The 25,930-nt window shown below is 34.5% G+C and overlaps 1 long non-coding RNA gene across 4 annotated transcripts in view; it reads left to right on the forward strand.

Moving 5' to 3' along the window:
• The window catches only part of LOC128809090 (uncharacterized), a 39,930-nt gene extending 15,263 nt beyond the window's left edge, over positions 1 to 24,667 (forward strand). For 3 of the 4 annotated variants that reach the window (XR_008437601.1, XR_008437604.1, XR_008437602.1), the window contains exons 6-8: positions 2,431 to 2,594; positions 20,949 to 21,031; positions 24,226 to 24,667. This is a non-coding gene — a long non-coding RNA (uncharacterized LOC128809090). Of the gene's footprint in view, positions 1 to 2,430; positions 2,595 to 3,556; positions 3,960 to 20,948; positions 21,032 to 24,225 lie in introns of those variants that run through there. The other variant, XR_008437603.1, reaches the window with a different exon arrangement.
• Positions 24,668 to 25,930: the final 1,263 nt, after the last annotated feature.

Genomic DNA, 25,930 nt, shown 5'->3' on the forward strand with positions numbered 1-25,930 from the left:
GCACCAAGCGATAACCGGGAATAGCAGAGCTCACGGGGGGAAGGTCGTGTCCCTGCTGTCGCTGCCCAGCACGATATGACAGCACACTGTGACAAGACTCCAAAATCTCACTCAACCAGATGACATAGGAGATTGAAATGCATTAAACCAGGTAATGCTTTGTTTTCACAGGCCTCTGGATGAGTAGAGGACTTAAAAAGGAAAAGGTACTCTCAGTCATGTATTTAACATTTCAATGTTAAATGAAGAACCGTTGCCTCTTTTACTGAGCACATCTGGCTTCAAAGTACAGATTTAATTTTTTAATGGATAAATCTGTAACATTAATATTCTAATGTACACCAACTCCTTTAGTTTCACATAAGAATTGAATAGCATGCTGTCCCAGTCATGTTTGGATGAGCTGTGTGACATGAACTGGGTTGGGCAGTAGAGGAACAGAACAAGTGGATCTCCATGAAGTTGAGCAGTGAAAAGTGCAGACAGAACAAATGCATGCATCTGTACAGGAGAAGAGCAATCTTGCAGGCAGTTCCCTAGGAGCCTCTGTGGATAAGATGAATGGGTCTGTCCAGTCTATTCTTGCAGTGAGCAAGGTTAACCACACTGCCAGGGCTACATTTGCGTGGTGGGTTGGCTCTGACTGGACATCAGGTACCCACCAAAGCTCTACCTCTTCCTGCTTCAACTGGACAGGGGATAGAAACTATAAGAAAAGCCTTATGAGTCTTGACAAGGATGGGGAGTGATCACTCATCAATTACCATAACAGGAAAAATTCCCTTGATTAAGTGAAATTAATTTAATCTTCCAATTCAATCAGAATCATATAATGAGAAATAAAATGAAACCTTAAAATCACCTTCCCCCCACTTCTCCCTTCTTGGCTTCACTTTTTTCCTGAGTTCTCCACCTTCTCCCCTCCAGCAGTGCAGGGGAACAGGGAATAGAGGTGTCGGTCTATTCATCACAAGTATTCTCTGTCATTTCTTCCTCCTCAGGGTGAGAACTCCCCCCACTCTTCCCCTGTTCCAGAGAGGGTACCTTCAGCACTGTTTAGCTATTTAAAACAGGAATTTTAGAAAGCATGGAACCAGACTTGGTTTTGGTGCAGAGAAAGAGGATAGAGTGCAGTGGTCCCAAGTGGCAGCACAACAAAGCACAATTGGGCATAAGGAAAACATTCCTCCCCTTGTCATTTATTAGCATTGGAACAGCTTTCCTAGAGCTGGAGGAATGGCAAGCCCTGAAAACTTTCAGTGTTAAGCTGTGAAAGGCTTTCTAGTGTCTGGTCTAATTCTGAAGCTGGCTGAGTTCTGAGAAATTTGAAGCAGGTGACTTCCAGAAGTCTCTTCTAATCTAAGTTTTTCTTTGATCCTGTGTTCAAGAGTTTAAAACTTTTATTTTGTAGGACACTTTTGAGGGCTTTTTTTTTTGTCCCTTCTTCAGCAATCTTCAACATGATCCAAAATTACCTTGTCTTTCCTTTAAAAAATGAGCTCACAAAAACTTGGGATAAGGATAGAGCTTCTTTCAAAACTGGCTGTCAGAGTGTCTCATTTTTAGCTGATATCTGATATTAGCAACTCTGTCCTGCATTTCCAAAATCACCCCAAATAATTCCAACATTGAAAATTTAGCAATGATCTCCTGCTTGATTAGAGAGGATAAACAGGAAATACTGAATAACCCTGCCCTTAAGAAGACATTATATAGCTTGATTAGATATTTTCATGGATGCTTTCCATCAGTATTACCACTTCAGTATCTCACAATCCTGTTGGATCACAGGATCACACTCACTGATCACAGGAGCTGCTTTGCCCAGAAAGGCCAAAAACAAGAATAATTCTCTGCATTTGCTATATTCATATGACTTGCTGCACTTCCCCTAATTCCTGTCTCACATCTTTTTCCCTAACTGTTTTTATGTATCTTTTGCCCGTACATAATCCAGGGTAGAATTCCACAGTTCTCCTAGCCATTGGTTACCACAATTGCATACTAATTACTGACTAAGCACAGGTATCTTCTGTCTTTTAGAGAATTTGAGATTGCAAAATATAAATGAGGCATTTCTTAAGCAAAAATAACATTTATTTGAAATTGGTAGGAGGAAGCAAAGAAATAAATTGCAAAAGTCTATGAGAATGTCTATCACAGTAATGTGAGTAGTCTGAATTTTTGGATATCAGTCTTCCTCAGGTTGTGTTCAATTATTTTAGAGCTATAACAAGCTCTTCTTTGGCCTATCTTCATTAACTGAACAACAGTTTCTTTTGGGCTATTCCTTCCCTTCTTATGTGTTACATCATAATCATAGAGCTTCCATTTAATATAACCCAATATATACTAACACAGAAAGTGTCTGAGTTACAAAACTTGTAGTGTACATAAGCTGCTATTAGCAGCTTCCCATTTCTCTCACAGACTGTCCAGAAGTGGCTGTCTCCTGGGACCCAGAGGAAACCATGATAAAAGAGCAAGTTTTCAGAATCAGCATGCCCAGAGCTGCTCCAGTTTGTACACCACCTTCAGCCTGGGGCTGTTTTAAGCTTTATTGGCTAATGTCTGCAGGGCAAACAAATACTGAGGTGAGTTCAGAATTTTTTCCAAACTTTTTAATTTTAACTGAGTTAACCATGAGTTAATAAACTGAAGGGATGTACACAGCTGTAGGTTTCAAATATTGGGGAGGTGAAATAGTCCCTGTCAAAATGAAAGGACAACTACATCAGGATTTAAGAGAACTAATAATTCCCATTTTTCTCCCCTGTGAGGTGGCTGCTATTGAACTAAACCTATGATATTTGCATAAACATCACTTTAAGTGATTTGACAATAAATAAAAGGGAATAATTTCAGAACCTAAAGAGGTCTGAGAATACTTCAAGAATGTTACTGGAAAATGTGTATTCCTCATAAAACCTTTTGCCTCATTGTGTTCATTTAATAAGACTTATGAAGGTGGAATGGTTAACAATGAGATAATCCAAATGACTTATATGTCAAATTAATGGTCAAGAAAGCCAACATGGAACTATTCCAAGACAGATATTTGGGCTGCTACCACTGCAAATAGCAATTTTTTTTTAAAAAAATACTTGTCCTTAAGGTAACTTACTGTCTTCATTCTTACTTTGAGTAATTTTTTTCCCCCACAATTTACAGTTTTTATCACACTCAAACACATTTATTTTATACAGGTCTGTTTATTGTATGAATTAGGTGGTATGTCTCCATATTGTATGCAACATACATATATTACATGTTATTTTATATGAGACTGTTGTATTATTCAATGGTATTGCACATGAGGTATTTCTGTGTTATTTAATTTTCAAATATATTGTATTAAATACATAGTATATTGACATAAGCTGCAATAAGCAAAGGCTTAAATAATGTTTTTTTCTGATAATTTTTTGTTATGTCTTTCAGTAGTCTTGATAAATCTGTTTTATTTGTCTCATTATGACAGTCTATAGTTCAAAGTGTATATTTTTTCTTTTTAATTTTAAATTTGAACTTTACGTTCGGTTGATTAGTTGTGCAGAAAGGTCTCAAGACGTCTGAAGAGGTCTAAGCTATGCTGTCTGCATGAGGATCAACTGTTTGGAAAATCCTGACATATTTAGTTCATCATTTTTTTGTTCAGATCTTAGTCAATAATGGCTTTCATCCCCAAAAGAGAGGAAACCACTTTTTCCTCTTCATTTTAGTTGATAAGTATCTTTGGATGTATGCAACTGGGTCTCAGTTTGCCACTTCCTCTTGCTCTAGTTTTGTCTTTCATAAAATACTGTATGAAACAAGAAGACAGTTGCATGAAAATTGGTCTAAATAGAACAGTTATGGTATGAATAAATGAGTGCACTCTAAGGGCCTTAGTACTTTTCATGCATTTATTTAAACAGCTGGCATTGGTTTCCACTGATCACTTATCCCAGGAGCTTCCTTTTGAAATGTAGCAAATAAAAAATTCTTCCATGAACCAGTGTGATCTTATCTCCTAGCTCATTCTGTTTCTATTGTTCTAGTCTTTTCTGGTTTATTCTGTTCTGTTTAATTTCATGAATACCTCAAAGACTATGAATTCTCTCAAACTGTTCAGATTTTCTCATATTTCTTGTAAAATTTTTCCTTTAAATTCTAGAAGCATATACTTCTATCATTCTCTGGTATCAAGAATGTGAAAAGTTTTTTTCTCAATCTTGAATGCAAAAAAATCTTATTTTGTGGTGAAAAAAGTAACAGTAAGTGTTCTCATTCATAATTCAATAGCTGTTGAGCAGATGAGATCTTTGTGATTGTCATCCAATCAGCTACTGATGCTTAAAAAAAAGCAGTTAAAAAAACCTGGTTAATGTTCTTCACTGGTGATTAATACCCACCTCCCCTTCACCACCCCTCTCAAAAAAAAAAACAAACTAACTAACTAACTAACTAAAAACAAGAAAATACAAAATATTAGAAAGAAATAGGAAAGCTAAACCTTTTAATGAGGGTTAAAATACCCTGTTTGCTCACAGATAATGCAGGATCTCTGTGAAAGAGGATGCATAAGAAGATATGTGATGATGAGAAGTAGAGCATGATGAACAGAAAGAGAGGCTGGGAAAAGGTTGTGTTGTACTACTCCCTATTTGTGCACTTCTGAACTTATTTTTACATGAATTTTACAAGGTGAAGCAAGGTGTCTTCTATTAGATGCTAAATGTTTATTTATTGAGCTTAGAAGCTTAATTATTGGATCAGAGAAGGGTGCAATGAAGCTGCTATTTCAAAAAGCCTCCACTTGTTTTATAGGCTGGTCAACCAGTCTAAAAAAAGTAGCTGTTAACTTTTCTATAGATTTTTCTTTCATTTTCCATTCTAGATTTTCATTGATGCAGTAAGCTTTAGAAACTACAAGCATCTGATATATTTTATTTAAAAAGCAACTGCTTACTCTATCAGGGATGCTATGAGAAATGAGTAGACTCATAGAATGCTTGGACCTTAATTTTCATTTATCTTTAGCCCCCTTGATTTGCTCTGGCTATGCAAAATGGCTTTAAAGTTGTTCTTTCCATGTCTTAAAGTTCCCAAACCATACCAGTGTTGAGGAAAGGGCCTTGGTGTAAATGAGAATCAGGCTTCCAAAAGAGTGTTTGCCCAGCAGGTTGTCACTAAGGTTATTTAGCTGCAGTTGCTTCTGCAATAGAGTCACATTTAGAAACTTCACTGTTAAATGAAATTCCAGCTCCCATGTTCCTTTACCTCTTAGCACTATCACAAACAAAAGTATAATGGTGCAACACAGAGCTTGTGGATGTGCAAGAAATACAATGTACTCAAGTAACCTATATTTTTTCCAGAATGTGGTCCACTTTCTAGTTAACAAGCCATCAAATGTGTCATCTAAACAAAATAGTGTTCTAATGCTTTTAAATAACTCACTAATTGCAAGATTTGATTTCTATTATAATGTTCTGGAAATGTCTAATTTATGCTCAGTACCACACTTGAGAACAACTCCAGTTAGAGATAGATTTCAATGACTTCTATATGAAAGTAGAAAAATATACTTTAGGCTTTTTGTGAAATAAAAAATATAAAAGGAAAAAAAAATCACTAAGTCCAAAACCTTGTGTAATTTTACTGTAATATTTATTGTCTTATACATACAAAAAAAAAAAAAAAATTAAAAACTCCAAGCAGCTCCTTCCTATTCTTCCAGTACAGGTCACATATTCCTCTGTGTATCGTTGAATCAAATATCTGTTGACAAGCTTAAAATAGATTTGTTTGTAAAGGAAGTGCACAGTCCTCAGCAGAAGGATACATAAGGAGTGTCTAACTCTTTTCACAGAAGATATAGTCCTGAATCTGGTAGATTTGTATTTTGAAAACTAACCAACTCCTTGTGGGTAACTTTAATAGCCAGGCAACAGCATTTATTCTAGCAACAATTTTAGTATTCTATCCAGAAAAACAGTAAATTCTCTGTGTGTTGAAAGAACAGAAATGTAGGTGAAAATCAGATTAATACATGTTGCAACAAAGTCATGTTTATATTTTTGTATTATCATTCAAACATTTATTATTAGAATATATTGATATCAGTATATATTACCTTTGCAGTGTACACTTCTTAATTTGTTCTGTTTCCTCAGTGCTTTTTGCCTTATATTTTCTTCTCTCTCATTTCCTTTCCGTGATATACTATTTACTGATTATATTCTTTCATCATTGAGGACAAGTTCATATTTTACAGTAAAACTGTTGACATCTAAATTTCAAGCTCTTCCGCTCTCTTTTGGTAGGGGGAAGGAACAAACACAGCTAATTGCTTACAAAAAAAAAAAAAAAAAATCCCCCTTTTTTGATTTTTGACAGTTCTATCAGTTCACAAACATCTGTGGAATAATTTTCCCTTGAAGAATTTTCATTGAGTTTTTCAAGCTACACCCAGCAGCAAATAGCAAAATGCCTATCTGGCATTTTGTCATGCCAAGCTGTTGGGCATGACAAAATTTCGTGTGAGCTCCCAGGCTGTCCTGCATACAGTCTGATCTTACAGATGTCTGATCCTAGTACAAGCTTCCCAGATTAACCTACATGTCTCAAGTGACATCATAGCTCTGGAACTGTCATCTTCATTTCAAACATTTGTGGCAGATATTTTGCTTCCTTAAAGTAAAAATTATTTAAGTATCTGCTTTATAGAAATCAGAACAATGACCTAGGTGGATCTAATATTTCAGTTTTCCTAAATTACTTTTGCCAATCTATTAGCATAAAAAATTAAATATACTCTTAGGCATTTGAACCTTTGATGAGGTCTAGTTGCCCTTCTTGTTAGTTTTCTACAGGTCCTAATATCTTTTCATTATTAGTTCCAATAGACATTCAGTTAAATTTCTGAAGTCAATTTTCTCAGATATTTATGCCTGTTTTCCTAGCCCTAAGTAATTGATTTTTACAAATATTATGAATTCACTATTTTTTTTACTGTCCCATAACCTGTGGGTATATGCTTGCATGTTTATAAGATTTGTTTCTACAAAATATATTTTATTTTCTTATCTTTCTGTTTTCATGTTCTTAAAAAGCTGAAGCTATTCTGGGTGATTAAAACATCCTGTCCACCATTCACACAAAAACCCCCAAAAATTGAAACAAATCCCAACACACTGTTGATTTAAACCTTTAATTAGAATAGCAGAAATATCATCAAATGAACTAAAATGAAAATGGATGAGTGGCATCCTTGAGTATTTAGTAGAAAATGGAACATTCTGCTGCAGCTCTGGTTTATTCCCAACCCAGACCTGTAACATCCATAGTTAAAATCAAGTGGTTGTTTTATAACTTATCATAAGAGGTGTGGTTTCCAAACAAAGGGGAAACATAGCTAAATAAAAGCAAAAATAAAATATTGTGCAAAATACCATACATGTATTGAAACATAAGAATATTATTTTTAAATTTTGTGTATCACTCCTGTTTCTTTTTGCTGCATCCATACACTGGGAATCTGGTCACTGAGATTTATCCATCTGCTATCAGTTGCTCATTGGCACTTTGAATCATACCCACGCAATGGATCACCAAATGTTACAGTAGAATTTTATCAAAAAATTTCCATAGGACAAAAACTTTTCAAAAGCTTTTACAAAACAGTAATCGTCTGTTTAAGTTTAATAAGATGGCCTGTTTAAATAAGGAATAAATTTACTCTCTCTAGCTGTTGAAAATAGTGTAACGAGAAAATAAAATTTTGTATTCTGTTGATATTTAAAATGCATATGTTGGATTTTTCATTTTCTTTCCCAATTTGAGATATAAAATTGATTATATAATGATTTTATTTTATGGCAGTGTTTTAGAGAAATGTGAGAACAGAAAGTAAAGGGAATATCTTATGTAAAACTGAATTAATTTAAAAAAAGTGGAAAAAATTTAAAAATTAATTTCAATAGGAAAAGTTTATCAAGAAGTGTTATCTTGATTTTATTAACTTCTGGTGCAAATCTTATTAATCACCTGAACTCTGTTAGTTTCATTTCAGTACTTGAAATGTGAAGTGCCTTATATATTTTGCAAGCTGCAGTAACTCTGACTTAAGTACCAAATTGGGCTAATTGAGGCTGTTGGCCTTGTTTAAGTGATTATCTATTCAAAGTCCATACCATGTAACACACTTGTAGAATCCATTTTGAATATTTGCATCCACTGGAGCAACTGCAATCTAAGCAGAATGAATACACATCCATTTTTCAGTGCAGGAAAAAATGCTGACATTCTTTTAAAGGCCACGTATGTGAAGTTGCCTCCCTATGGAAATAGGAGTCACACCACAAGTTCTCCTGGGGAGTGCATTCTGGCTGATACTTATAAATTTGTTCTTAACCATGTATGCAAGATTTGTTACTGCAAAAAAAAAAGAGAGTAAAAATTGTCAAATGCAAGAGTTTAGTCACATTTAATTGTAGGACAAGCTTATGTAATTTCACCATATTCTGATCAGGCTTCGCAAATTTTGTTTTCAGACACTGTTATTTAGTATTCAGAAGGCTGCTCAACGGCACTGCTTTTTTGTGCATGGAGCTGCACCTTGCTGATATTTCATCCGGGATTATGATAGCTTCCTCCAAAAAAATAGAAAATCTAAAGAAATGTAAATCTGTGGAATTTGTAAGTGATTTTTCCACAGTCTGTTCCAGTAGAAGAAACTTCTTTTGCTTTGACAATCAATATAAAAATTAGCAGTTATTATAGTATATTTACTTAGACTATGCAGACTGCATATTACCCTGAAAACACAAAATTACTTGGAGACATCAGAGAATTACAGCACAGTGTTTGTAAATCCTCTTCAGTGACAAGTACCTCATCTTGTTCAGGCATTATATGTACATTGGACCCTCTTAAGAAGAATGACAGCTAGAACCAATTTTGCTGGAGGGAGTTGGTTGAAATTTATCTGTTGTCATGACTGGCTCTTTGTTTTACTCACAGTTTATCTGTATGTAAAGCACACAAAAGATCAAGAATAGTATATGGCTTCTTACCCTGGTAAAGCTAAAATTGCAATGCAGAAGTGCAAATGAGGCTCATAAAAGCTGTCTTGGAACTAAAAACAATGCATCCAAACAAAAAAGTTGTTATAATCCAGAAAAATAATTCAAAGTCCTCATGAAATTCCATACCTGAAATAAAAGGGTACTGCAAAAGTAGTCTCAGCCTTCAGTTTCCCAGTGTTAACTTTGAAAATAATAATCATGAATAATCAAACACACAAGTAAAAGTCACTTCAATATAAGTATTCCAGTATAAGACTCGGTTCTTCTCTCCTCAAGAACCTGTTATAGATTCTAAGACAGTTAAACTTAGGAAATATACATTTATGAACAGCAAAGGAAGTGAGAGATCACTTAGTAATGATGTAAATAATACTGCACCAACATATTTCATTAGCTGAAGAATTTCAAATTTTCAGCTATTTGTGCTAACTATATAGATTACATGCAGAGTTTAATTGAAGATTAGGACATAGATAAAAGAAATTTTAGATAACATGGGTGTATTTGGCTACATCAGTTCTGTAACAGGATCAATAACGTTACGTAGTGAGGCAGCAGGGTTCCCTGAGGTACACTGCTGTGCTCAAATACTAGAACTATTTAGGACACATACATAGCTTAACTATCAGCAAGAAAGCACCTCAGACAATTTCTGCTTTTACTGTGTGTTTTGTAATATGACGTAAGATACTCTGTAGGGTTTAGAATGACAATTTACTCCAGTAGATTTCAAATTAGTACACAAAAAAGAAGGTAGAATCTTCTTGGTTTCTTTTTTTCAGATGTGAAAATGGAGAAATGAAAGGTCAAATAGCTTGCTGAATGTGAAGAGTTAAGATTTCACCTCAGCTTTTCAAGTATATATTAATCAATGAAGAATACGTGCAACTTCAGACACAGGGAGACCCAACCTCCATTTCTTTTCTAGATACACAGGTGAATATTTTATAAAGTTTTATGACAAATGTTAGCTTAAACTTTCTAGTCACTTTCAGACTTTTGCTCTCATCTGAATCATATTTGAAAGGAAAAAGAAAATAGAGAAATTGATTGATCTGGTGTTTGACATCAAGCTGAAAATATCAAGTAGGATAAAAATTTATGAGAAACGTGGAATATGAAGGCTGAGTAATTTTGACTCAGGGTCTGCAGTTGCTGCCTTATCAGAATAATTTTCTTCTTACCATGTCATCAAACAGGATCATACATTCTGCTTTGCTTCAGCGAGGACTTCTGAAATATGATGCTTATCTTAAATGCTTGTAGAAAGTTTGTTGAAATTGCTTAAATGCTTGAAAAATTCTGTACATAAAATCTGCAGGTATACTTTTAATGGTTGATTCTGATCAGCTTAGCCAAATGAATCCATGAGTGGAAAGGCTGCAATGGACAGTGAATGCGCTAATAACCAGTTTGGTGCTACAAGTAACTGCAGTATGAAATATGCTGTTCCCTTAAAGCTTAAATGAGGAAGAAAGTAAAAAGGCTAAAACCAATATGAACATGTTTTACTTTTCTTTTGGTCCCATGTATTCTTTTCTAGTATCATTGAAAGTCATCCCAAAGGAATAATAAAATATAAAAAGCTTTTCATAAAATAGGATTTTTGGAGTTTGCAAGATCAAATCCTTGCTGTTTAGCTATGATAGCAGAAACACGTGTTCTCTCTGAAAGGGTCAAGTATTTACTTGATAATTCTTTTTCAGGTATTTATTTCATAGTTGGTTGTTTTCTATCCTCTTCTCTCTCTCTTCCTAGCAACGCCATAATAAAGCTTACTATACAATTACACATTAAGTTTATTTAGAAATTTTTCAGATTAGAGAAGTATTCAGAGCAATAAGGACAGTTTTCTAAACAAGTCATCAATTAATTTGCAGTAACAGAGCACAGTCCTACGTCATCTGCTGTTGTAATTGTGTTCCAGCAGGAGATGTATCCAGGAGTTCAGCTGCTCTCATCCCTGAGAACTAACTATTGATCAGACACACTTCCTCTGCAGACCATGTAATACCATATAAAGGTCAGCATGGACTTCACAAATTGCTTTTATTGAACAGTATAGTGAAGTGGCATTTAAGGCAAAAAAAACACCTTTATGTTATTTTGGCAGGCAGTTGATTGTGACTGTGTAGTTCATAGTCCTGAAATCTGAAATTGTAACACTCTGGCTTGCCTGAGTAAGATTATTTACTTTGGGAGTTGAGTATCTCCCAAATGAATCAGGCTGAGCAATTTGTTTGCACAGAACAATAAAAGACTGAAAGACAGATGAAATGCACCTGCAACATATTTTTGAACACCCACACTGGTGAAGGGAATCACTCTTTAAAAGGAAAACATACATTTGAGTGTGCCAGATACTTTAATTAATTTTTTTTTGATTGATAATAACTAGTATATCCTACTTCAAAACTAGAGATTTAATTAAAACAGTATTTATAAATGAGTGTACTATTAAAAACAAAACCCAAAAGAAGCTGACATAAAAATCTCCAACCATATTGGATAAATTAAATATTTTGATCCTTCTGAAGGTAAGCTGCATTTCATTCCATTTCTTCTTTTGGATGGAAAAGATATTCCATTAATTTGAAATGGTTCCCATACAGTACTCAGATTGTACAGAAAATATAACATTCTATTTAAAAACCCCCAACAGCATTGATCAAATTTGAAAAGGAAGTAATGTGCAGTTTATAAGAGAGCTAATGTTCAGTCCCATGTTCCACCACTGCTATTGACTCTGGTCCACTAGTCTTAAACAGCTCTTAATAAGCCTGTGAATCTTGCTGTATGTGTGAAGTCAGTGCCATGTTCTTCAAGCCCAGCTTCATTATTTTAATAACTGGTAGAGAATAAATCAGCAAGGAGATTCCTGATAGACAATTTACTGCCTGAAGACCACCAGCATGTATGCATTCATGCACACTGGAGACAGGAATCAAGTGGAAAGGACCCTGAAAAATTGATTTAAAAACACTAAAAAGTGAGTCCTATTCAGAAGAGATGTGGAAGGTTTTTCCTACTCACAGGTGTAATCAGCTGAAGAAATATTAGACTAAACAGGTCTGCAAGAATTTTCAGAAGTTAGGAGATATTCTGTTAAGGAGAAATGCCAATGGTCAAAAATCAAGAAAACACAATATAGTGGAAAAGTTTAAGAGTTTGGTTCATATGAAAGGCAACAAAGAGAGCTATTTTGTAATACCCTTCAGAAAAGTATAAGCCTGGTGTAAAGAAGAAACAAACATGTTTTCTATCTCACTAAAGCATGGGACAGAAATCTTTAGTTGTAGCAGTTACTATTCTTGTTGTTATTATTATTAATATTATTCCAGATTAAATATTTATATAAAGTTTTCAAATGTGAAAGTTATTAAGCACCAGCCTCTGGAGGCTATAGAACATCCAGCCTTGAAAACTGTTGATAGTACAGTCCCAGGAATAGCCAGTGGAACCATCAACAGGTTCAGTTCACTTTTTCTCGTGGCTCATTTCTGTCATACTGTTTCAAGATTTTGTTTGAGCAGTGTCTAGTCCCAGTCTCCATTACTTCAGAAACCAATTTGAGACAGCAATCACCATTTTCTTCACAAGAGACCGTAACTCAGAGTTCATGCATGACAATGGCCATTGCTATAACTAAAACAGCAGAGTTTATCAGGTTTTGTCTCTAAAATCAAGTTGTATTACCATCTGAGAAATAAAAAGCATTTTTCTAAAAAATGTAAAAGGCATATTTAGGTTCCTTATGGGGGTTTATTCCCTTTCTCATATGGCACTGGTCGCTCAAGAAATAGGATAATGTATTAAATAGTGTCAGAGTATTCTGTTCTTCTGCCACACTGTCTGTGCTGCTAAATGATGCACAGAGAGACTTCCCCAGGTCACAAGATGAAAATCTATATCCTTCAGAGAGGAAATGACTGGGTTTTTTTAAGTTGTGAAATACAACACTAAATTCTTGAAGAACATGGAATCCCCTGTATCACATTCATCGTTTAGGCATCCTTGAGACCATGGAAAACCCAAAGTACTGCGTAAGTAGGGCCTTTCCAGACAGAAAATAAAGATGGAATATATCTGTGGCCAGTGATGGCTACTGTGGCTTATCCCAATGAAAAGGATAGTGAAGATGTGTAGAAACACCCACAAAGAAGGGAAATGAAGCAAAACAGACATTTGAAGGCAATAACTGAGGGAGCTGCAGAGAGATGAAATGGCTGAGTGGTTGCTTGGGGAATAAACCAACAGCCCCAAATCACTGTGCTGGAAATCAGCTGACAAATCTGGCTAAAGAATTCTGTCATTCAAAAACAAAAGCAAAAAGTGGAGTGTGACTTTCAAGCTCTGCTTTGCTGTCTAGCATATACAGAAATTAAATGTGGAGATTCATAAAGATGTACATTGCATTTTAACAGCTAATTGATGCTATCTGCATCCAATTCAGGCCTTCACCTCAAATATAAATTGATCTGGTTCTTATTCTGCTGTTTTTAAGCCTGTTCCACCTATACATGGTAAACGTGAATGAGTTTATTTTCATATTTACCCTCAGTTATAACTCTCCAAAGGTGAGCACCATTTGTATTTCAGAAAAACATCATAACTCAAACATCATAACCAACATAATTAACATGGTAATTAAACATCACAGATGGAAATCTGTATGTTCTGACCTGTCTTCAGATAGACTAGAACAGTTTTCTTTCATCACTGTTGAAGAGATTTTAGTTTGTGTCAATAGTTTTTCTAAATTAGATGAAAATCAGGCCTAGGTTTAACACTTTTAATATTTTTTTTCTGTTTTCTCCCATTGGGAGAGATACAAAAAAGCAAAAAAAAAAAACATGTTGAAAAATAAGAAACCTCTAAAGTCCAGAGTTCTCCCTCCTCTGATGATCACCAAGCTGCCAAACATTAGCAAAATTGTTCTTTTTATGAATACTTGTAATTTAAAACTTCCTAAAGCAGCAAAAGTTTGGAAAAACAAATCAAAAAAAATGTATATCAAAGCTTCTAATTTATAACACCTGAAATTAAAAAAAAAATCATTCAATAAAACCAGTTATTTTTCAGCCAAGGTTCTCCTCTAATAAACAGTTAAAGGAAAAAAATAGATATATAATTAATTAGATTTTAAATCACTCAGTTAGTGAAAAATAAATCTAATGTCCTTGATTCTGGGTTTGGTATTGATTTCTCTATTTTTAGTCACAGAAAATCAAATAGTCTGTTTCACTATGGTATGATTGCAAAGTTTAAACTTCTGAGTAAATGTGAAGAAAATCTGTTTGTAACACATCATTGCCTAAAATTCCAAAAGAATAATTTCTGTTACCCAGAGTCTGGAAGAAATACTACTTTTGGTAAGACTGAAAGAGCTACTTGAGTGGAGAGTTTGTTAAGTAACACAAATCATTAATATTTTCATATACTTTATGCCTACTCTTTCCACATAAAAACCTACAATTCAGAGTAAATAGCAAGGACTAATTTTCTAATAGTGATGAATACATACTTGTAGAAAAAATTGGCAGCCTCATTGTTTAAAGAATTTCAGTGCTAAAATAAGTCGTAGCAACACCTCAATGCTGTCCTTAAAGACCTTATTTTTATTCTCCTTTACGTAAAGCTACTTTCTGTGCTTGCTGTGCCTGAATCCTCTTTCTAGCTAGAATACAGCAGAAAAAGAAAAATCTCTCAAGAAAAGTTTTGATATTCCAAAATTTGCTTTTGTTTTTCATTCAGACAAAGGCCATGTTTATCATCCACTTGTAAAAAAAGAAAGAAGTGTGTGAGGTGGCAGTTCATGTAGCTTAATAACTGTAGGGTGGTAATCTAAAATAATGAAATATACTGTTGGATTCAAGTTGGAGGATGTGTTCCATCCTCAAATTAAGATGTGAGATTCAATGTAAATGCATACACATGGATGTGTAATGCCGTTTAAAGTATCTGCTGCTGACCTCCAGCTGCTGTTCCAGAGTGACATAGGACTCCCATTAATCCCATTATTCTAACGCTTCTGCCAATTGTGTGCAAATTTTTTGGATTTGGATACTTTGGGGCATGGCAAACACTATTTTGCATGTATGTAATAGCAATTAATCAAATCCATTGAGAGGGATTGTCATGGTTTTACCCCAGATTGCAAACAAACCCTACACAGCCACTCAGTCACTCAGTGGGATCGGAAGAGAATTGGAAGAGTAAAAGCCAGAAAACTCATGGGCTGAAAGAGAGACAGTTTGAGAAGTAAACTAAAAGCCACACAAACAACAAAAGCAAAAAGAACTATTTCACTGTTTCCCACAAACAGGCAGGTGCTCAGCCACCCCCAGGAAACCAAGGCTCCATTGCACATAATGGTGACTTGGAAAGAAAAACATCACTACAAACATGGGTCCCCTTCCTCCTTCTTTCCCCCACCTTATACACGATGTCATATGGTCTGGCATGTCCCTTTGGTCATTTGGGGTCACCTGTGCTGGCTGTGTCCCCCCAACCCCTTGTGCACCCCTAATCTCCTCACTGGTGAGGTGACTCTGTTAAACACTGCACAATGATAACAAAGACATCCCTGTGCTATCAACACTGCTTTCAGCACAAATCCAAAACAGCCACATACTAGATAGTATGAAGAAAATAAACTTTATCCCAGAAAAAAAAAAAAACAAAAAAAAACCAAACAAAAAAACAAACAAACAAACAAACAAACAAAAAAACCCAAAAAAGCAAAAAAAACCCAAACAAACAAAAAAAAAACCACAAAACCAAAACAAAACAAAAAAACATCCCAAAACCCAAGCTGCACAGGGATCATTTTGAAGCCAGATCCTGAAATTTCAGCATTTGCATGCGAATCAGACATACAAGCTGGCACAGTGGTCCATGGTGTGGAAGTCAGTGCAGCCAAGGATGTTCAGAATACTTGTAAGCTCACTCTCAAGTAGGTTGTGCTGAACTGCGACTCTGGTCTTTACAGAGCACTGGTTACCTTCAAGGAGCTTTCTAAATTCACATTTTAATAGGAAGAGATCATGACAATATAGTCAATGGAGCAGAGAAAAGAATCCATCGTATTTTTAAAGCAGATGGCTATGTATTTGAGGCTCCACTGCCTGTATTGACTTCCATTTACTAAAATGGATATCCACAGTCCTGTGTTAAAGTAGATGGCTAGCCCTTACATGAAATGTCAGTGGGAGGGATCCAACATCTGCTTTTAAGTCTTAGCTCAGGAAATAATTTTTATTCATATCAGTCTCTATAGAAACACCTGAATGCAAGTTTCTTCATATTGCAGACCTAGTGGAACATGTGTGAAATTTTCTATTCACATATAATAACTTCTTATAAGGGAAGTTTGAAACAAATAATTCTCAGTCAAGAATTTTGTATAGACAAAGTATGACTTTGTAATTAGAGTAATTTTGGGTGAAAATCTTTTACTTAGGCCTATTAATATTATTCATCTCTTCTGGAGTCAAAGTAGGCCTCTTACAGAAGGTGTCTAATTCATTTTCTTTCTAATTATTTCAACAAAAATATATTACCTATGAAATTCAGAGTTTCAAGGAATTTCTTTGCAGATATCAATCCTAAAATCACTGAAGTTTTCAAGCATTTTAGCTATCAAAACTCTAAAGCAAGGGTTTATATTTTAGGAAATAATGATGACTATTTCATTTCAACTTAGGAAGGAATAATCTGGAGGATAAACCATTTCTCTACATGATCATGCACTAGTTAAAATTTATGAAGGCTTTGTTATCTACCTCTATATTCAAAACTATTTGACTCTTAATTGTACTAGAGCTGACTTTTTTTTTTTTTGTCAAAACATCATGCAAAATTAGCACTTTTCCTATCTGTAGGAATCTATATCCTATCTTATGAAATGTCAAGTAATTACTTAAAGAAATGTTATACACCAGGGTGAGGTGTAGTGCCTCATTGACAAGAGGCCTTGTCAATGCATTTATTAGATAATTCTAAATAGTCTGAGACTGTAAAAAAAAGTTGAGTTGGAATTATATGTACACAAAATAAATTACCTAATACAACAGATCTGTACTTACTTTACAGAACTTCATATTGATTGAATTGTTTCTCGATTGATTTATTCCTTTCTGAGAGCTAAATTTGGAGAGTAATATAATGGCTCCATCCTAGCAAAAGCAAACTCACTTATAATCATTCACACTCCTCATCTTTCTTCCATCAATGTGTCATTGAAGGAAGATCCTTCTATAGATGAAAGTTGCTTGACACTTGTCAAGTTACTTGACACTTGACAGTTGTCCAGTCAAAGGTACCTTCAGTCAAGATAATGTCAACAAGAAGGAATGAATGGATGTTTTAGAGATATTTTGTCCCTCAGATTTTAAAAACTTTTATAATTTTAAAATGAATTTAAAATTAGGATTTTAAAATGTCCTTTCTTTTAGAGAAAATCTCAGGTTCTTCTTAAAAAACCTGGATGATTTTTTGAAGGGACTAGTGACTTTTCAAAGTCTCAAAACATTTGCATAATATTCTTCCAGGTATAATAAAAGGTTTCACTGAAGTTCTCTGAACTCTTTCCCTGACCTTCTCTTCTGTGACACAGTTTTAACTAAAAGTATTTTGGTTGCCTAGGGCCAAGGTGCCTATAGGCAGTGTGAACAAATGGATGGTAATAAGCACTTCATAGTTCCTTCAACAGGAAAAAAGTGTGTGATAGTGATAAGGTTGCAGTGATAAATCTGCTTAACAATGAATATTAACATTTTCTAGAACTAAAAGAAAAATTTCATTAATGCATGTCGTCTGTTATGGAGGAAAGTTTTACTGCTCTAGAACATGCTACAGGAGTTGTGTAGATATTAAAGAAAGATGGAATTGGCAGGAAGTCTGTAAAAATATGTGAAGTAAAAAAGAGAGAATCTTCATGTACTCATAAAAAGCACACATCCTTCTTATACAGGCCCCAAAGAATGTTCACTAATTATAAGAAATTGATCATACTACAATGATTACAAGAGTAATTCAAAACTAAGTGAGCAACACTGTGCTTCAGAATCTGTCAGGTCTTTACAAAGTCAAAACTCAATGACATTATCAGTTAAGCTAGTTAGTTAACTTTAAGCTTAAAACATGGATAACTTCTGCATTTATTTATAGCTTTGGGTTCTTGCTCTTGTGACAGAATCACATAATCATTTTGGCTGGAAAGGACCTCTAAAATCATCTAGTCCACCCTCCAACCTTTGACTGATCACAGTCCTGCTGTATTACATGACAAGAATTAAAGAAATAGAATGTACAACAACTGCAATAATTCTGAAAAATAATGGTTCCTGCAGTTTTGACCTATCTTGATGGACTGAAGGAAGGGTGAGGAAAACTTCAGTCTTAATAAATCTCCCACAGCTAAAGATCTAAAACTCACACTGTTTCAAATTAGTGAGGACAACAATATTTATTTGCTGTTGAATTCTAGGCAGCATGACATTTCAGCAGGAAACATTTTATAAGAATTCAACTTATGACCGCAGAAGTTGCAAACAAATACTTGAGCCACATGCAAATAAAAGGTTTGCATATTGAACAAAAAGACAAGTGAAATTGTTTGACATTTCCATCTTTGATCTTTCCAAAACCAGAAAACTACATGTAAATTACAAGGAAAGGAAGCCTAGGAAGCACAGGAAATAAAGACAGCACACTCATTGGTGTCCCTGCATGCTTTGGGACAACTGAACAATATTACAGTCCATCAGATCCAGTGTTTCCAAGCAGGTTGTCTCTGTAAAATAACAACTATGAAGATACAGATCCACCTGACATTTTGTTTGTTAGTTTGCTTGTTTTCTTCTTCAAAGGAGAGTTGGATGGCTGGATAGCAGAAGGAAATGGAGAGTAAAGCTCATCAGCAGAGGAAGCAGCTACAGATAACATACTCAGCCACAACAAAGGATCCAAACCATCACAGCTTTTGCCACTATGTTTGTTTTTCTCCAAGACCCAGACTGATCCTATTCTGACAGTGCTTTACAAATCCAATGTATTTTCAGTCTGCTTTCCCCTCATTTCCTGCTGTTTAGTTGCACATGGAAGCTAATCTGTGCTTTCAAAAGTGCTTATATGATTGACTCAAGTAATTCTCAGCCTATCTCAGTACTATCAATTGTTTCAGTTGTTTTTGAAATTGCTTTGAAAAGCGTGGTTTTCAAGTCTACGCAAGAGACTATAACTTTTTTTGTCCATTATGAGTGGGTTCTGTAGCTAAATGAGATGACTTAGCTGTCAGTCTCATATTTATGTAGACTTCATCTCTAAGAAAGTGAATGAGAGGAATAAATCTTATAATGATTTACATCACCTCAGTCTTGTAATGGATTTGAAAAGTTTACTGAGAATTTGATGGGAAAAAAAAAGAAACACCTAGGGTCATCAATGAATTTCCAGAGTTGTAGGAGAGGCACTTGTGTATAGGTGAACAGCAGCAGTGTCTACCTTTTTTAGACTACAAAGGAGCAGGGAGCATGCAGACACATTCACATGTGGAACTACATAATTTAGGTAGTTTGGGATTAGAATAGGAATCTTGAATGAAAAAGGTGAAATAGTACCACCAAAGAAAATATTATTGCCCTTAAATCTATATGATCCAGTAATTTAGGGTCAGTGACAATCCAGGAAGATATTTGCAGTCACTTATATTAACTGGTGTTGTTGAGCAAGTTAAAATGGTGTAAACATGCTTATATGAACAAGAATTAATCAGAAGATTTCCAAAGCAACAATTTTTGAAGAAAAATAATCACAGGAATATGCTAAAAGCTGAACACTTTTGGCAACATTTATAATAATATAAAAAAAGAAACATTTCAACATTTTTTGATTACAGCACTTACCTTTTCATGAAAATATTCCTTTGATATAATAAAAGGTGAAAAAGTGACAAAATAAACCTTTTCAGTAGCCTGAAAATAATGGAAGGCCTAACCCTAAACATTCATGATTTCATATTGTGAAACATTTCTGCAGAAAGCTATGTTATGTTCTTTTGGAAGGAAAAAAAAAAAGAAAACAAATCTTCATATGACACAAAATGTAAAACCAGCTCAGACCTGTGTTGGAAATGATCATCCTTTGGATGACACATGCACCAAATTTAGTGTACTGGCCATCTTCCAAAAAGGGTAATTACATTCTGCTTACCTGTTATTCTCCTGCTGTTTTTCTTGTAAGATGTATTTTTTATTACATTCTGTTCCAAAATCTTGTTAATGATGCTGTCTTCACAATGATAATTTTTTCTTTGTTATTAACCATTAAATATACACTTTCTGTGGAATACATGTCAAACAAATGTAACTGATAAGTTATGACCCCTAAAAATTATTAATTCTATAGCACCATATCTGTCTCTTTTTGAGCCTTCAGCAATATTAAATGAACTTTGCAAAAATCTCCACAGCTGCTGTCATGTGAGATAACTCTTGCATTTAAATTATCATTTATCAGAGCAAAAATGAAATCTAGAGAATATTTTTAACTGATGCAAATAGTATAAATTATTATTAAAAATTGAATTGTATATTTCCCTACCACAACAGATTTAATTCCTGTGTAAGCTTTCTTCACTAAGATCTCAAGTATTTGAAATATCAATGGTATTATGTAATTATATAAACAAATAGAAATTCACTGCCTCTACTGATTAGTTCTGCCACCTATTCCTATCAGTATCTATTAGCAAAATTCAAATATATCGGAGTACACTTTTACATATATTACCTCTTTTCAAAGTTTGGAATTCTACTAATAGAATAGTTCCCTATAATACTAATTCAAAATACTCTCTTACTGTTAAAATTCTAGGTCCAGCCAGATTCCATGTACATGTACCTTCATCACTAGAAATTCTCTTTGACTGGTTTCCATCTTCCAGGCAAGGATTTCAGGTATGTCCAAGTATCTTTTCTGGTATGCTTAAATACTTGTTCTGGAAGACTCAGGACTTTTATGCCATTCTGATACTTTACAGCAATTGGGATTTCAGCTGTTCATAATATCCCACTTTTCAAATTCTAATAAATAAAGGAGTAATACTTTATTGCTATGCTTCAGAGTTTAAGCATATTCGTATATTATTCCTTGTTAACCACAAATTAAAAAAAAAAAAAAAATCCTGGATATTGGGAATTACCAAATAAATATGTGGAAATAAATACACAGGCTGTTCTCTGGATAATGAGCAGCAGTTCTTCCATAGAATGTAATAGTAAGTGGTGGTTCAATTTTAAGAAATAACAACTTGAACAATGCTCTTGCCCTTGCCTTACTTTCCCCTTCCCTTCCCTCTCCTTCTCTCCCTTGTATCAGCAGCTATGGCTGTCAGAGCTTAACAAATGAGCTACCTATGATAAAGACAGAGATTCAACCACTGTTTTTAACAAATGTGAAGTCAAAAATGTTTACATGATTCCTAAATTTTGGCATATGCCCTCAGGAAAGGTGTATATTTTTCCAGTAGGCATTTTGAAACAGGTATTTAATTTTCATTTTATTGTCTGTTTAGAGCAATGTGTTCTCCAAAGCTTTGGCATGCCTGGCTTTCATATGATAATCAGAACTGCCATATGTTTAAGAGCTTTATTTCTCACTTAACTGCTTTAACTTGCTGAAATAATCAGCATGACTCAAAGCCAAATTCAATAGCTTGATGAAAAGAGCACTCACGAAGCAACTGTCCATCACTTTTTTATACTGTGACAAAATGGTTTTCATTTTTTTGCAATAATTTTGAGCAGTTGTTGTGTGTTCACAGCATTCTGTTTCAAACTTCATTTTGAGGCTAGAGCTGAGTTAATTCAATGAAATAGCTATTGTAGTTCTATATAAATTACTCACTAATTCATGGGCATGATAAATAAACCTGAAGTTGCTCTGGACCAAAATACCTATTTAGCACTTCAAAATACATATACAAACAAATTAGAAATAGAATAATACCTGTCCCAAATCACAGTGTTATGGAATTTATATTTGTGACATAAATGAAAACCTGGTGTAGAAATGTTTTGCTGAAGAAAAAACCTAACCAGAAGGTGCTCACCAGAACAAATGAAGCTTTCTTATGTTTCTGCCTGAGTATTGGTTCAAATGTAAGCAGTGAGAATAAAAGATGGATTATCTCTTGAACATGATTTACATACACTAAGGCAGACATTTGGTGCCTTCATTAGGAAAACTTATATTTTAGATTTTGCATGCATGACACAGAAGTTACTGAATCAGTACAATAACTGCAGTGAGCCCTAAATGAGCTTCACTTGCTGATACATCTTAACAAAATAAAAACTTATGATTTTATCTAAGAAGTAACTTCATTTCTTATCCTGTTCCCACACAAATTGTGGAGAAGGCAATAAAAAGAGAATAATAAGAAGGCAAGGCAATAAAAATAACTAGTAAATATATTTGTATTAATCCTATAATTGTACATAAATGTTTTAATTAAAATTGTCAATGTTGTAAAGTCTGAATATTGCTAATCAGCTGTACTCATAAACTCTATTTAGTGTTTTATACCCATCTATCTGGAAGTAAAACTACATTGTTATTAGCTTCACAAAAGACTATGCTATGTCATATCTTTCTTTTTATCACATTTTATCAATATCTTCATTTGCACATTCATATTTCCTCTTGTAGAATTAAAAATGGCAATATTCTCAGCTATCTTATCACAAAATTATACATATATTATAGACTCAGTATTAAGACCAATATAGAAATACCAGGAAAATGTCAAGAGAGAAAACAATAACTAAGAACTGTGTAAGTTTTCTGGTGAAAATAAACTAAAATATATATTTTATAAAATCTATAACTTATCTACAAAAAGTACTTTTTAAAATATTTTTTCTCCAGGAATTTGATACATTAATATCTGAATTGTGTTTTATACCAATTTCAGTGATTAGGTTTGACTTTCTTTTTATCGATATATGTTAGCAAGGAGGTAAGTTTACTTCCTTGTATGTTAGTATCCTTGTAGCTTGTGCTTTGCTTATTTTGGTGCACTTTCAAAATTGAATATTGGAGCATACAAGAAGAGCATAGGAGCTAATTAATACAAGAGCAGATCACAGTCAATTTACTGAGTAAGACTGATCAAACCATAATTACTTTTAAATGTTAGGTGCTATCAAGAGTTACAGTCACCTAGAACTTCGGGAAGGGAGGTATGGGTAAAATGTGACAGGTCCTAATATTAACATCAAAGGTTGCCATGTCTTAGAAGGAGCATGAGTGTTACTTAAGCAAATTATAATACCTTTGCAGGAAAGGCAATATAATTATCTCACAATTTCCTAGCTCAGTTTTTTCACACCTTCCCCTAAAGCTGCCAGTGTTGAACTCTTTGGCAAATCTTGAACTGTTTGAGCAACTTTGCAGCCCTGTGATGTGGTGTTTCCATTGCTAGCAACAGGTCATAGTGCTAGTAGCTTTGTTTAACTTGGTTTAGCTGCAATAATAATTTCTCTAATTGACCAGTTGTCTGCATCTAATTGTTTTAATTCTGCTTATCTTCATATCATACAACTAGAATTTTACACGACAGTAACAAGCAGATTTCCAGGTAGAACAAGATATTCCCTCCTTATGGCAGTAAATCATAACCATCTGACTGCGGAAATATTCCCTCACTCATGTAGACCCCACTGTTTTTGCAGGGATCATGTGTCGTGTACTTATTTATACCTCTATCTGTAAGGATCTAACTTCCAGTAAAACCAGAGTTTGGCACTTGAACACCTTTCTGAATCTGAACCTAGAAGAACAAAGACACTGTTTAAGTGCGACTTCCTTGCTATGGAGTACACAGGTGCCTCCAAAACTCAGGTACTTCCCAGGAGTGTTCAGTGACTCAGAAGGAGGGTAATGATAGATAGTACACTCAGCAGGATGTTGCTTAATGCCACGTGAGGAACTTGCTCTTTCCAGTTGATTGCAATGTGTAGCTGCCCGCTCCGACTTGGTACTAAAAACTAACCTGTAATCATTTCTCACTTACATTCAATCAACAAAATTGCAGTTAATTTCAATAATTTTCTAAACATTTCTTAATTACTTTTTTTTTTTAATCTAGATAACTTTGATTCATTGGATGAATGTTGTGCTTATGGCCTCAGTTATACTGACCAATGTGGGGAAAGCAAAGTGAAAGACAACCAGGAATTCAAGACATGACTCCAAAGAAAGATAATCTAGTAACAAGCTCTCCCTTTTGCCTAAATGCAGAATCATTTTTTGAAAAACACATGATATGTTTATAAGTATATTAGCTTAAAGGATTTCAAGTAAGACAGAAAAAGATTCATTTGAGAATATTTGTGGTTTTGGAGTGAGTTAGATTCTTGGAAGCATTTTAGCCAAGTAGATTCAAGCTCAGTTCTGTTGATGCTGAAGTACCACTCAGAAAGTTCAGAGAATTTCCCAGGAAAACTTAATGCATGAATCCACTCCAGATCAAAGTGCCTGTGTCTTTACTGACAGCAGTTCTAAGAGCCTTTTGGAGTTCTAGTTCCATAATCCACCTGCAGCTTTACGTACATCAACGCTTCAAAAACATCAAGTTGATTTCCTGTAAATAAAACAAAGTCAGTCAACAGAAGAAGATATGTGAAAAATCAGAATTAATTTGATACATGGTACATTTCTTACACACATTTCTCCTCATTTATTTCTTAATTTCCCTTCTTCCACAGATAAAAATTAATCCAATGTAGAATTATTCCACTGTTATAAAAGATAAAGTCCAATCCCTTTTCCTTACAAATCACGATCAAAGAAGTAAAGATTATTGTAAAACTAGGTTTAGTTTTTTCAGCTGTGTGTGAAATTGGACTTTGAAAAAAAAAGTATAATAAAGAAAGCAGTAGAGATATGGCTGAAATAGAAGAGATTATAAATCCTGAGTACATTAAGTCCTGTGGAGCTCAGGCTGTATTAAAATTCCTGGACTAAGTTGTGCTGAGATACCTCCCTGGAACATTGGGAACACCACAACTAGAAAAGTGAGTGCAGGAACAAGGGAAGTGGTGGAGATCTGGTGAGCAACTCCCCATTACCTGGCCCACAGCTGAAGTTTGTTTTCTACATACAGGGAGATCACTGACAACCATTTTCTCACTTTTTAAAAAGACCAAAAAATCCTTTACAGTAATTTATCTTATTAAGGGAGAGTTCATTTCTATATCTCTATTTTTTTAGTTATATTGCTTTTTCCATTTTATCCATTGCTTTATCCATTTTATTTGTAGACTCACTTTATCTACACCTCAGCTTATCAAAATTGCTGTGTCTGGGTTACCTAGACACTAACACAGTGACTCACAGTGATATCATCCTGAGGTGCTTGATTTTTTTTCTTTAGCTAACAACTTGCTTACCAGAAAGAACAAAGAAATGAGCATTGCCTTTAGCTCATCCCCAGGTTCCTGGATATGCTAAAAGTCATGTTCTAAACCTGACTTCCTTTCAGTCTGATATCTTGTGTCTAATATCAATCTAATATCTCATGTCTAATATTAAGAAAAGTCCTATCAGAGTTTTGGACTGGATACATTTTTTGGGACACTGGTGCTTAGAGTAGTGACTTTCACCAAAGTCTATGATAGTTTTTGATGTTCTCGTATATCTAACTTTAGTGGCATAAAATTACAGTGCAACTTTTAAGGAGCAAGGCACAAGTGGAATCATGTGTGCTTTACAGGGTACAAAAGCATCTTGATCAGCTATTTTTTTAAAATATGGTTGATTGTTTAATTTCATTCCAACATCTTTCTCACATC

Source organism: Vidua macroura, chromosome 6, assembly GCF_024509145.1.
Source record: "Vidua macroura isolate BioBank_ID:100142 chromosome 6, ASM2450914v1, whole genome shotgun sequence".
In the NCBI taxonomy this organism is placed as follows: domain Eukaryota; kingdom Metazoa; phylum Chordata; class Aves; order Passeriformes; family Viduidae; genus Vidua; species Vidua macroura.